This window comes from Eleutherodactylus coqui, chromosome 6 (genome assembly GCF_035609145.1).
Source record: "Eleutherodactylus coqui strain aEleCoq1 chromosome 6, aEleCoq1.hap1, whole genome shotgun sequence".
Taxonomy (NCBI): domain Eukaryota; kingdom Metazoa; phylum Chordata; class Amphibia; order Anura; family Eleutherodactylidae; genus Eleutherodactylus; species Eleutherodactylus coqui.
In genome coordinates this window covers 214,896,447-214,910,729 of record NC_089842.1, presented here as the reverse complement: position 1 = coordinate 214,910,729, position 14,283 = coordinate 214,896,447, and the positions used below count along the sequence as shown (strand labels likewise).

Sequence of the window (14,283 nt, the reverse complement as noted above, 5' to 3'; positions counted from 1 at the left end):
ATCCATAAGCCCCCCTACTCCCACAGGTTGGACTCCCACCACCCTACGTACATCCCTCCTTCCTCACAGATACAGGATGAACCCCATTACACCCCAACTCACTCAGGTTGGACCTCCATGAAACCCTTTCCTCTCACACATGGGGGTCACCCAATGACACAGACCCCAACACCCGCATGCACCCCCCTCCGTTCACCAAGCCCCCTGCTCTGTATATTAGATGCCCCGCTTACACCCCTCTCCCACCCAAACATTACCATACAGACCCCCAAACCATCTATACAGTACATTGCTGAGACCCCCACAAAAGCCACATTAGTATATGTCATCTTCTCCAGACCCGCTCCCCGTCCTCTGCAGAGCTCTGAACACATAGCACCCTCCTCTACTACACAGTCATGTGACCTGAGAAAGTCAGCTGACCTTCAACGTCAGACCTCCTTCCTGCAACTCTACTCTAGCCTTTTCCCAGAGCGCATGCGCCGTGTCCCCTTGCCCCTGCTTTCCCCCCCTAACTCTTCGCGCAGGCGTAGTGAATGTGTCTGAAGTCTGGGAGACTCCCGCGTCACCGTCCTGACACCCGCTGTGCGGCGAGAGAGACGTCACGGACTGAGCCCGGAGGGAGGACGGAGAGGACGGGACCGAGGTGAGCACACCGGAGCCGGGCACCTACCGACCGGGGACACCCACAAGTTGCTGCACTTCCTTCCTGACGGTAGTTCTAGCGGGGCTGGCTGTGACTTGTAGTTCCTCTGTGGCTGCAGAGCTTCTCACTCCCTGCTGTGTCGTCTGTGACCTGTTGCTGCACTTTACTAATTGTTCCCCTGGAGGCCTGACAGGTGGCGGACTAATATACAGGGGGGTATATAGAGAGAAGGCTGGGGGTCTGTAGACCCCTATAGTATATACAGGGGGCATATAGAGAGAAGGCTGGGGGTCTGTAGACCCCTATAGTATATACAGGGGGTATATAGAGATAAGGCTGGGGGTCTGTAGACCCCTATAGTATATACAGGGGGTATATAGAGATAAGGCTGGGGGTCTGTAGAGCCCTATAGTATATACAGGGGGGTATATAGAGGTCAGGCTGGAGGTCTGTAGACCCCTATAGTATATACAGGGGGTATATAGAGGTAAGGCTGGAGGTCTGTAGACCCCTATAGTATATACAGGGGGTGTATAGAGAGAAGGCTGGGGGTCTGTAGACCCCTATAGTATATACAGGGGGTATATAGAGGTAAGGCTGGGGGTCTGTATACCCCTGTAGTATATACAGGGGGTATCTAGAGAGAAGGCTGGGGGTCTGTAGATCCCTATAGTATATACAGGGGGTATATAGAGGTCAGGCTGGAGGTCTGTAGACCCCTATAGTATATACAGGGGGTATATAGAGGTAAGGCTGGAGGTCTGTAGACCCCTATAGTATATACAGGGGGTGTATAGAGATAAGGCTGGGGGTCTGTAGACCCCTATAGTATATACAGGGGGGTATATAGAGATAAGGCTGGGGGTCTGTAGATCCCTATAGTATATACAGGGGGTATATAGAGATAAGGCTGGAGGTCTGTAGACCCCTATAGTATATTCCGGGTAGTATATAGAGGTAAGGCTGGGGGTCTGTAGACCCCTATAGTATATGCAGGGAGTATATAGAGGTGAGGCTGGGGGTCTGTAGACCCCTGTAGTATATACAGGGGGGTATATAGAGATAAGGCTGGAGGTCTGTAGACCCCTATAGTATATACAGGGGGGTATATAGAGATAAGGCTGGAGGTCTGTAGATCCCTATAGTATATACAGGGGGTATATAGAGATAAGGCTGGAGGTCTGTAGACCCCTATAGTATATTCCGGGTAGTATGTAGAGGTAAGGCTGGGGGTCTGTAGACCCCTATAGTATATGCAGGGAGTATATAGAGGTGAGGCTGGGGGTCTGTAGACCCCTGTAGTATATAAAGGGGGTATATAGAGGTAAGGCTGGGGGGTCTGTAGACCCCTATAGCATATACAAGGGGTATATAGAGGTCAGGCTGGGGGTCTGTAGACCCCTATAGTATGTACGGGGGGGGGGGGATTATATAGCGGTCAGGCTGGTCTGCGGTTCCTTGTATAATATAGTGTTGTATAGGGGTACCCCTGGACTATGACATGTACCTACCTGAGAACGACCCCCTATGCTCTGCTGTTGCCCGTCCGTCTCTGCGCTGCAGGACGCGGTGTAGCGGGCGCTCTGCTCCGTGCCGGGCATTGGACAACTACCTGTCTTTGTGTTGTCAGCAGGGCTGTCCTCTAAAGGGTTAAGTCAGCTCTCCTGTCATGTGACTGCGGAGGGAGCATCCTGTTGCACCCACGGGTTGACATATAGCACCACTCCCTCCACACCATACAGGATGAGTGTATGGGAGCGTTCTGCGTCCGCAGGAGACCTGGAAGTGAGGGAGTGCGATCCGACCGGCCTTAGGACCCAGAGGTAACCGCCTGCACAGAGACCGGTCTCTACATACGTGCTTATACAGTACACGTCTGTATGTGGCACGTGGGTATATACTGCACACTATATACTGTAGGGGCTAACGCCTCTATATACTGTAGGGGCTAACGCCTCTGCCTGGTGCTCATGAGGAAGCTCCAAATACACAGGTGATTGGGGTTGGCTCTTGTTCTAGAAGCGCCATTACAAGTGGTCGCCATTCACCGTTAATTGCGGGCACGCGCCAGGCACTGTAACTGCAGCCCAGCATTGGTCCTGAGCATCAGTGACAGCTGGTATGGGGGGGGGGATAGCATATCAGTCAGCTCTTGGGGTATGGCATATCCATCCGCGTTCGTTATATGCCGCGGACGAATGATCAGTAATATGACTGTTTGCTTGTGTCCCGTGTGGTTTGCATTTGTCGGTAGAGCGCCCCCTGTTGACACGGTGAGATGTGCTGCCCACCAGCGTTTTTTAAATTTCTTTTTTTTAATTACCCACGTAAGCGATGCAATCAGCCCTGTAAATAAGGGTGTACCCCGCTTTGTCGATTGATTGCGGCGTGTTTACACGGGGCGACGATTGGGAACAACTTTTCGAAAGAACGTTGGTTTGCCCGATCTTCGCCCCGTGTAAATGGGTTTTAGAGGGGTTGTCTGGGTCTGAACTACTGATGATCTATCCGCGGGACAGGTCAGCAGCAGTTGATCAGCGGGGATGTGCCGTTTGGGACCCTCAGCGATTTGATGTTGGCTGAGCGCTGACAGCTCCATACACGTTGCAGTGGCCTGGGTTGGTATTGCTTTGAGCTCAGTGGGAGCGGTGCCTGCATTACCAACCTGGGCCACTGTAATGTGTACAGAGCTGTCCGCTTCCATCTCTGTCCACACTGACAGTGGACCGAATGACAGCTGATTGCTGAGTGTCTGGAGCGCTGCCCCCTGCTGATCACTTATAGATGGCCCATCCTGAGGATAGATCATCAGTAGGTCCGCTGCTGAAAATCTGCACCATGTCTGCTACGCCTGAACGTACGTGTTCCTGGTTGTAGCAGCAGGGCCGCACACATGCTGTGGAGGTTAGGGGCGGGTGAGACCTCCCGGAGTCAGTGCCAGCTAGAGGGGCCGTCGTTTCTCCTGACATGTCTGTTTAACAATTAATGAAAAACAGTCTTGCATTCTCCATGAAATTACAATTCTGGAGCATCTTTTCTTAGCGCCCTATGTTACGGCATTCCTCTGCTGTTCTTCCTGGAAATCTCTGAATTCCTTGACATTTCCCTTATCAGGTGTGCCCGTACAGCCTGGTACTGTCAGCTCTGATTGTGCCAGGACAGACTATGTTGGGCCGCACCCCGCTATTAGTAACACAGTTAACAGTCCATACATTTCCAGGAGGAGTAACGGAGGGACCAAACAGTTATAACGTTTCTGAAAGCTCTTTTCTTGTCAGTCTTATTCAATAAGTGGAGTGCGGAGGGTCGTCGCCCCTTTAACAAATGTGTGCGGCTTCTGCACCCCCGGCTATACCTTCCCCTGCACTAGTGAATTCTGGGTTATTAGAGGCGGGGAGGGGTCGCTGCTCAGGACGTCCCCCCGAATGGACAGTAGCTACAGAGCGTCTCCTGTTGTGGAGGACCTGACACGTCCTTGTATAGCAGACCGCTCATTGATATCATTGGGGTCTGTGTAATGCTTTGTATCCCCTGTGGTGGCGCTGCAGAGGAATGGCACACTTGCTGCTGGGCTCCCCCACTAATTGCAGTGGGCTGTTGGGGGGGATATTCTACAGACCACTTTGGATGGGGAAGTGGGGCACGCCGGTATTAGTAGTGCGTTTTGCGGGTCGCCCGGGGCCGAGCGCAGAGTCGCTGAGTGCATTCAGCGGACGCCTAATCTCTGTGGGGGGAGATCAGACGCCAGTGAGTCACAGAATATCCCTCCGTCTGACTGCACAGAGCTGGGAACGCTGCAGCGCTAATTAAGTCTGAAGATAAATGGGAATTTGGTATATTCATAGTATGGGGGGCGGAGGCGCTGCGGAGCAGCTGGTACCGGGGAGATAGCAGGAAATGATGGATGCCGGCCCAGATCTACAGTCCTATAGGACAGAACTGCCCCCTATAGGGTCATAAAGCCAGAAGTGCGGCTCGCTGCCCTGCTGGGGGACATCAGCACCTGTCCAGGAGATACATATATTACCTGCCGGCCGTAGGATATAAAGGTGATACACACGGATCCAGGGGGGTCTGCAGCCTCCCACGTACATGCTGCTTTATACGGCGATCTCTCACTACTTTGGTCCGAACATGCCTGTTCTACATCTTGTCTTGGGTTTCTCCCTACTTCCCCAAGCGGGTGCCCACCGCAGAGTCCAACCATCCTAGCGGTCGTTCCAACTATATACTGGTTGTTGGCGGAGGATCACGTAGTGTTTATTGGTAAATGTCTGCGCCGGAGCCTCCGATAAAGAGCGCCATAACATTCCGGATGAGATAGTGCCAGCTGGCATCTGGACGGGCTCTGTTGTATCGAGGGCGCCCGTCCGGTGCCGTTCGTATTTGGCATATACCGGATCCTGCACTTCAGTCTTTCCTTTGAGGGTTATTCACACAAACAATATTCTTGCATGAGTTTCGTGTGATGCGCAAAAAAACTCATGCGAATATGAAATCCGTTCATTTGATTGGATTCATCGATGCCAGCGATACTTTTCCTTGGAACTATAAAAATGGCAGCGCGTTCTTCGGGCGTTCTCTCGTAACACCGCGCCCATCGCTTGGTACCCGCTTGCCATGTGATGCGATGTTTCACAAAAGCTTCTCATCGCAATGAAAATCGCTCTTTGGCTGCGATATTGTCGCACGTTTTTCGGCCCCATATCGCGCTCACCTGTGTCAGGAATCCACGCACGGATCAGTCCCTCTACGTGAGGATAGTCGTGCGTACAGATCCACCGCATGTTCGGATGGAAAGTCCTATTAGAAATCCCAGGATATCAGACAGGGTGAGCGAGGCTGTAAGGTGGTCTTGCTCTTTATATGGTGGTCTTCCATCTCGCCGGACAGCCCCGTTTACATGCAAGCTTGGCTGATCATGCGCGTGCTCGGAGTATGGAGAGAGGAAGAAAGTGGATGCCAAACACCTCTGGCAGCGGCTTCTCCTCCAAGAAGAATGCAATCGGTCAGCTTTAGGCCGCCTGCACACGGGTGGAAATCCCGCGGGATTTCCGCCACTAAAAACCTGCATAGGAGTGCATTACAATACGCACTCCTATGCAGACGGCCGCGCCAAATCTTGCGCAGCAAACAAACCGCGGCATTTCCTATTTTTGTGCGGGGCTCGCAGAGCCTCGCACAGAAACGTCACTCACCCGGCCGCCGGCTCCGCTCTGCGCATGCGCCAGCAGCCTGGCAGCCGGCACATGAAAGAGTCGGGGCCGCCGGGCGCGGGTGAGTACGCGCTCGTCTCTACAGGCGCTCGGGTACCGCGGCGAGAATTCTCGCCGCCGGATCCGACCCGCTCGTCTGCAGGTGGCCTTAGGCTTGGCTTTTTTCCCTCTAGGGTTCCTCTTAAGGGTGGGCTTAAGACACAAAAAAGCAAGAATTATTATGGAACCATCCACAGTAATCAGGCAGTTCGCAGATGGAGGACTGCCTGTTCACACCGATGATTATCAGCAGGGTTTTATGCCTGCAGAAACTGAGCCACAAACAATAAGCGAATGTATTATCGTTCGCCATTCGGTCGTCGCCGTGGTTACACTGAACGCTTATGGTTCAGTTTCTCAGCATCCAGCGATGTTCCTTGTAGAGGAGCCCATGAAGACACATTGTGAACACGTCCAGTTAGATTGAATTAGATTAGAATTAGTTTGTCGTTCAGTTTCTGGAGGCTTAACAATCAAACCCAGATAGACCTGTGTAACTAGGCAGTGGCTCATTTATGAATGTGGATGGAGCTGGTGGACCGGAAATCGTGTAAAGGAACCCTTAGGCCGGGCTTACACGTCTGTAAGCGTAAAACACTGTGTCATGCAGTGTTTCCCCGCCGGTGAAGCGAAGGGTTGTGAAGTGAAGGGTCAGGTATACACGCTGCCCGCGCACAATGTAATCGCGTATGGGTGGCCTAGATTATGTGTCCATAGAGAACAATGTGCTCTCGCGTGTAATGTGTCTACAAATTGCTCGGTACCTTGCCAATGACCTCAGTGGAGTCGCAAGTTGCCACAATGTCGCAATTGCAAAAATTCCAGGTAATTTAAATTTGTCAGGTTGCAAGAACCTTCAACTCCTTTTGAGATCAGTGACGGTAGAGTGTCGTTGTGCTGCACAGCGATGTTAGGTTGTGTGATGCCCTGTTGCTGCTGAAGGAGCCCTAGACTAAAACAGAACAAAGATCAAAGATCTAGCTGGCATGTAGCCTGAGATGGAGCCGGTGGTAACCGTGTCCTTGCTTACTGAAGTGCCTCCTAGGAGGATTTAAGGAGTATTAGTCATGCTCTCCACTAGTCTCCTGCATGAAATAGTGCCGTATGCTGTGCTGTTATGTCCGTGAGTTTTGGCTGGGTTCACACAGCAGGCTCTGAGACTCCAACAATGATGCTAAAGTGTTCACTGAAGACTAATATATTGTTTCCTGAGTTATGACAATAAAAAATGCTTAATTACACGACATTTAGGATTACCTCGAGGAATCACTAGGCCTAGACGAGGATCAGGGTATAAAACAATCCATGAGGGCGTCTGGCTGGTAGGATGGCTGCTGTACCAGTGACAAAATGGGGTGGGGGTGGGGGCCTGGCTTCTGTGAGGGGAAAGGGGGGGGGCCTGGCTGCTGTGTCGGGGAATGGGGGGGGGGGGGAGCCTGGCTGCTGTGTCGGGGAATGGGGGGGGGGGGCCTGGCTGCTGTGTCGGGGAATGGGGGGGGGAGCCTGGCTGCTGTGTCGGGGAATGGGGGGGGGGCCTGGCTGCTGTGTCGGGGAATGGGGGGGGGGAGCCTGGCTGCTGTGTCGGGGAATGGGGGGGGGAGCCTGGCTGCTGTGTCGGGGAATGGGGGGGGGAGCCTGGCTGCTGTGTCGGGGAATGGGGGGGGGAGCCTGGCTGCTGTGTCGGGGAATGGGGGGGGGGAGCCTGGCTGCTGTGTCGGGGAATGGGGGGGGGAGCCTGGCTGCTGTGTAGGGGAATGGGGGGGGGAGCCTGGCTGCTGTGTCGGGGAATGGGGGGGGGAGCCTGGCTGCTGTGTCGGGGAATGGGGGGGGGAGCCTGGCTGCTGTGTCGGGGAATGGGGGGGGGAGCCTGGCTGCTGTGTCGGGGAATGGGGGGGGGGGAGCCTGGCTGCTGTGTCGGGGAATGGGGGGGGGGGAGCCTTGCTGCTGTGTCGGGGAATGGGGGGGGGGGGGGGGGAGCCTGGCTGCTGTGTTGGGGAATGGGGGGGGGGGGGAGCCTGGCTGCTGTGTTGGGGAATGGGGGGGCCTGGCTGCTGTGTCGGGGAATGGGGGGGGGGGAGCCTGGCTGCTGTGTCGGGGAATGGGGGGGGGGGAGCCTGGCTGCTGTGTCGGGGAATGCGGGGGGGGGGGAGCCTGGCTGCTGTGTCGGGGAATGGGGGGGGGAGGAGCCTGGCTGCTGTGTCGGGGAATGGGGGGGGGGGGGGAGCCTGGCTGCTGTGTCGGGGAATGGGGGGGGGGGGAGCCTGGCTGCTGTGTTGGGGAATGGGGGGGGGGGGAGCCTGGCTGCTGTGTTGGGGAATGGGGGGGCCTGGCTGCTGTGTCGGGGAATGGGGGGGGGGGGAGCCTGGCTGCTGTGTCGGGGAATGGGGGGGGGGGGGGAGCCTGGCTGCTGTGTCGGGGAATGCGGGGGGGGGGGAGCCTGGCTGCTGTGTCGGGGAATGGGGGGGGGAGGAGCCTGGCTGCTGTGTCGGGGAATGGGGGGGGGAGGAGCCTGGCTGCTGTGTCGGGGAATGGGGGGGGGGGGGAGCTGGCTGCTGTGTCGGGGAATGGGGGGGGGGAGCCTGGCTGCTGTGTCGGGGAATATGGGGGGGGGGGGGGAGCCTGGCTGCTGTGTCGGGGAATATGGGGGGGGGGGGGGAGCCTGGCTGCTGTGTCGGGGAATATGGGGGGGGGGGAGCCTGGCTGCTGTGTCGGGGAATATGGGGGGGGGGGAGCCTGGCTGCTGTGACGGGGAATGGGGGGGGGGCAGCCTGGCTGCTGTGTCGGGGAATGGGGGGGGGGAGCCTGGCTGCTGTGTCGGGGAATGGGGGGGGGTGGAGACCTGGCTGCTGTGTCGGTGAGGGGAATGGGGGGGCGGGGACCTGGCCTGCTGTGTCGGTGAGGGGAATGAAGGGGGGAGGGGCTCCTGGCTGCTGCCCTGGTGGGGGAAAGCAAGCAGGGTTATGAGGGCAAATGCTCTGGGTGTGTATACTAAGTCGCAGTAATTTTTGGAATGTTTGATGTTTACTGGTAGGAGCGTGTGCTATACTGTGAATTACATATACACAGTTTTATTATTTTAACATTGTATTTTTAACCACTTAAAGGGGTTGTCCCGAGGCAGCAAGTGGGTCTATACACTTCTGTATGGCCATAATAATGCACTTTGTAATGTACATTGTGCATTAATTATGAGCCATACAGAAGTTATAAAAAGTTTTATACTTACCTGCTCCGTTGCTAGCGTCCTCGTCTCCATGGTGCCGACTAATTTTCGCCCTCCGATGGCCAAATTAGCCGCGCTTGCGCAGTCCGGGTCTTCTCCTCTTCTCTATGGGGCTCCGTGTAGCTCCGTGTAGCTCCGCCCCGTCACGTGCCGATTCCAGCCAATCAGGAGGCTGGAATCGGCAATGGACCGCACAGAAGCCCTGCGGTCCATGAAGACAGAGGATCCCGGCGAGCCATCTTCAGCAGGTGAGTATGAAGACGCCGGACCGCCGGGATTCAGGTAAGCGCTGTGCGGGTGGTTTTTTTAACCCCTGCATCGGGGTTGTCTCGCGCCGAACGGGGGGGGGGTTTAAAAAAAAAAAAAACCCGTTTCGGCGCGGGACATCTCCTTTAAGGACCAGGCTGTTTTGGTCCTAAAGAACCAGTCACTTTTTAGGGATTTTACCCACGTGAAGGTTTTACTGTCCTATTTTTTTTTTTTTTTTACTTTTTTTTCAGCTACCAAAATTATTTTTGCAGTGTTTTTTTTTCTGACATATAGGGATATTTTTTAAATATCTTTTTCTTGTTTTGATACATAATATGTATAGTTTTGGATTCCAGGGTGCATATGGGGATGGTTTTGGTTGGCATTGTGGTGGGTCATTTTTCTTTTTTTATGTATACATTTTTACTTTATTTTATTCTGTAATTTTTTTTCCTTTTATTTTTGTAAGTAATTTTTTACCATCTATGTCCCCCCCCCCCCTGACCTATGGGGGTCATTCACATTGTCTTTTTTTATTATTATTTCATTCTTTTCCACTGTAGCTAGGGAATCCATAGGACCCGCATCCAGCGGAAGCCCCAGTTACAGGTGAAAATATCCCCCTGTAGTGACAATAGTCACTAATAGAGCTGATCAGGGTCTCCTATGACCGTGCAGCTCTGCTGTAACAGGGGCAACTGGTGGTAATGTGATCGCCATATAGTGGAAGTAATACTTCTATTTCACTGTATAGTACATGGTGCTCGTTGAGCGTTAAACGCTTCTACCTCCTCCTCTGGGTCCTCTGCTGTGTTGGACAGCTGACCAGCTGATCTGCTCCTGCTTGATTGCTCCTCCCATTGCTGTCTGAGGACAAGGAGATGGGTGAATCCTAGCCCCGCACCCTCCCATTGCAAAGAGCCAGCTGGGAGGAGAGCAGAGGTGAGCCTGCATGAAGGGGGGGGGAGCAGAGGGAGAGAGTTTAGCAGCCACGCTGCTAAACTCCCTCCCACCTACGACCGGTACTATGGGCTCCCATATGAGCTCATGCAGCGGCCAACGTATTCCGGCCCAAAAGATAGTTCCAGGACTATCTTTTGGGCCCCGACGTAAAAACGCCCGGCGCTATATTGGCCGGACGGGCGCTTTTACGTCTCAGGAATCCAATGCATCAGATCACAGCGTATATCAGCAGCTGATATACGCTTGTGGGAATAAAGCCTAAAGTTGAGGAATGGAAATAAAACCTGCTTTTTCCCTTTTTTTTTTGTAAAGTTAAATCTCACCAATTTGGAACATTGCCCTGATAATGAGCTAGGGTAGAATCTACTAAAGCCAGAGCGCCAGACGAGCATCTGGGCACTCGCCACACGTTATGGAGCATCGGCATTGAAATGAAGTAAAGCCAGTCTTGTAAGTCCTAGTAGTCGGGACATTAATGCCTCTTCCTATTGTGTGCCTTCACAATCTGGAGGTGACTCCCTACGCTAATAAAAGCTGTTTGCCGAGGCATTGTTTATAGGACATATTTAGGATTCCTCCCTCTGCCAGCTCCTATCTTCACTATAAGTGAGGGGCACGGTGCCAGCGACCATTCCCTGCCAACCTCTAGAGTCACCTGAGACGTCAGAGCTGTCAGTTTTTATAGATACCTGCTTGGCACAAACAAGCATGTTGGGACATGTACACGCTATCTGCACGCATGCACTACTAATACATCATTGATTGCATAAGACCACGTCCTGTCATACAAGTCGTTGGGCTGAAGTCAACCATTGTTCCTGTTCTTGGTGTTTGGAGTGATTTACATGCTGGTGACTCATGTATTGCATTAGGATGTGTCCACCTGTAGCACTGATTTAGTGACGGCCATGTGGCTTTTTGCCCTCCATTCTCATTACATGTGAACTTGGCACTTGCATCACTACATTATGACAGCGCTGGCCAGACTGACAGATGGTCACAGAGATTATTGAATCTGGGTCTCCATCTGACACGTCCTTCGGATCCTCGTGTATGTTCACACGGGGGCGAATTGTTGTAGCAGAACCAAGCTAGAAACTGGAATTTCTGTTGCAAATTAGTCCCGTTGTAATTAAATGGAGCTCAGTCGGGGCTTTTCAATGCAGAATCCATGGCAAAGCGAAAAAAGTTTGGTCCGGTGTTAGCCAGTAGAGTAAAGTGTGATTGTTCTCAGTGAGAGAAACCAAGTAATCTTGTAGATATGATACCTTTTTAATGGCTTATCAAAAATACACGATGTTATAGCGAGCTTTCCAACCTATGCAGGGTTGTTCTTCAGTGAATATATATAATATATATGCGCACAGACAAGGATGAGCAGAGGAGTAAATACTGAGTCCACTGATAAGGGATTTGAAAGTTTTATGGTCTCTAGATTGGTGTTAGGGGGTCACCAGGCCAGCGTGTTATTCTGCTCCAGATTTCTCATATTCTCCACTGATACAATAAACCCCCTTCGAGGTTCATTCCGTTCTTGATAATATCACTGATGGTTATAAACTTGTACTCCCAATGTCCCCAAACAGGACATCTACTGCACAGGATCAGGTACAACATCAGACGTGGAACATGTGAATGTCCGGGGATCTTATAGCCCTGCTGTGTGTTGGGGATCCGTATCCTGTCCGCAGTCAGTACATGTCAGCACGTCTTGTAGCTCCTTACGTTACAGGAATAACTCATAAAGTTCCTCAAACTTGGAGGTTGCCTGTAACACAGAAATCAAGTTTTGTCATGTCAGCCAAACGGCACCTCTGTCTCATCATGGCAGGGGCTGTTTAGGACCCCTGAAGACTATTTGGGTATTTAAATGCTGCTGTCAGAATTGACAGTGGCATTTAAAGGGTAAAAAGACACCATCTGCATTGTCTGATAGCTGGGCTCCTAGCCACTGCATCCAAACATCCAAACACTGCTACTGCAGGATGAACACACAACCCTTTATATCCATATACAGAGGGGTATAAGCCGATCATTTACCCCTTGATGCTAAACACTGAGCGATCACTTATATCAGCCTTTAAGTGTCTGTAAGCAGTGCTGGGGGAGGGCACGGGGCATAGTGTGTCTGTAAGCAGTGCTGGGGGAGGGCGCGGGGCATAGTGTGTCCGTAAGCAGTCCTGGGTGAGGGCGCGGGGCATAGTGTGTCTGTAAGCAATGCTGGGTGAGGGTGCGGGGCACATAGTGTGTCTGTAAGCAGTCCTGGGTGAGGGCGCGGGGCATAGTGTGTCTGTAAGCAGTACCGGGGGAGGGCGCGGGGCACATAGTGTGTCTGTAAGCAGTGCTGGGTGAGGGCGCGGGGCACATAGTGTGTCTGTAAGCAGTGCTGGGTGAGGGCGCGGGGCATAGTGTGTCTGTAAGCAGTACCGGGGGAGGGCGCGGGGCACATAGTGTGTCTGTAAGCAGTGCTGGGTGAGGGCGCGGGGCACATAGTGTGTCTGTAAGCAGTGCTGGGTGAGGGCGCGGGGCACATAGTGTGTCTGTAAGCAGTGCTGGGTGAGGGCGCGGGGCACATAGTGTGTCTGTAAGCAGTGCTGGGTGAGGGCGCGGGGCACATAGTGTGTCTATGAGCAGTGCCGGGTGAGGGCGCGGGGCACATAGTGTGTCTATGAGCAGTGCCGGGTGAGGGCGCGGGGCACATAGTGTGTCTATGAGCAGTGCCGGGTGAGGGCGCGGGGCACATAGTGTGTCTGTAAGCAGTGCTGGGGGAGGGCGCGGGGCACATAGTGTGTCTATGAGCAGTACCGGGTGAGGGCGCGGGGCACATAGTGTGTCTGTAAGCAGTGCTGGGGGAGGGCGCGGGGCACATAGTGTGTCTGTAAGCAGTGCCGGGTGAGGGTGCGGGGCACATAGTGTGTCCGTAAGCAGTCCTGGGTGAGGGTGCGGGGCACATAGTGTCTGTAAACAGTCCTGGGTGAGGGTGCGGGGCACATAGTGTCTAAGCAGTCCTGGGTGAGGGCTCGGGGCACATAGTGCGTCTGTAAGCAGTGCCGAGTTAGTGTGCGGGGCACATAGTGTGTCCGTAAGCAGTACCAGGGGAGGGCGCAGGGCACATAGTGTGTCCGTAAGCAGTACCGGGGGAGGGCGCGCGCCACATAGTGTGTCCGTAAGCAGTACCGGGGGAGGGCGCGGGGCACATAGTGTGTCCGTAAGCAGTGCCGGGGGAGGGCGCGCGCCACATAGTGTGTCCGTAAGCAGTACCGGGTGAGGGCGCGGGGCACATAGTGTGTCCGTAAGCAGTACCAGGGGAGGGCGCGTGCCACGTAGTGACATCTACTCCATATACTATCTTGAGTTTTATCAGTGATCCCTTACAGGCAGTCTAATACAGAGAGCCGACCATGACTGACGGTTGTCATACCTACTGATCATAATCTTTATATTGAGGCAACATTCTGCACCTTTACACATTGGAGGGACGTAGACAAAATCGGACATTACATACTGCAGTAAACTAATAAATTAAATAGGGGTGAGGGTCCCGCTCGCAAGAGCTTACAATCTAGGAGGAAATAGAGGAACACGAGTTAGCAGGTGTTCTGTACAGCGGTCCAGCTATCCTATAGGGTAGTATCTGTGCTTATGAGCTGCTCACCAGTCGGTGACTGTGTATGGATAAGGGGGATGCTGTGGGATGGTGGGACAAGTGGAGTACATGGTGAGGAGTTAGATTAGGGGATATGTTAGACCTCCATAAGGGTACTTATATAGGATAACTGTCACTTCACGACTAGCGACTAATGAGTGATTTCTCACTTAGTACCTTGTCTGCTCCCGTGTTTACATTGGACAACTATTGCTTTAAATTACTTGTTTTGGCAATTTTTCAGACAATAGTTGTCCCATGTGGAAGTATCTAATTGTTTTTATGGTTCTCTGAAGTCTGT

General features: G+C 53.2%; 1 protein-coding gene across 2 annotated transcripts in view; it reads left to right on the top strand.

Annotated features, from left to right (window-relative positions):
* The first annotated feature begins 475 nt into the window (after positions 1–475).
* The window catches only part of PALS1 (protein associated with LIN7 1, MAGUK p55 family member), a 62,626-nt gene continuing 48,818 nt past the window's right edge, over positions 476–14,283 (top strand). Inside the window, exon 1 of one of the 2 annotated variants that reach the window (XM_066608699.1) lies at positions 476–646. The gene's annotated coding sequence lies outside the window, so the exon portion shown is untranslated. Of the gene's footprint in view, positions 647–2,381; positions 2,470–14,283 lie in introns of those variants that run through there. The other variant, XM_066608700.1, reaches the window with a different exon arrangement.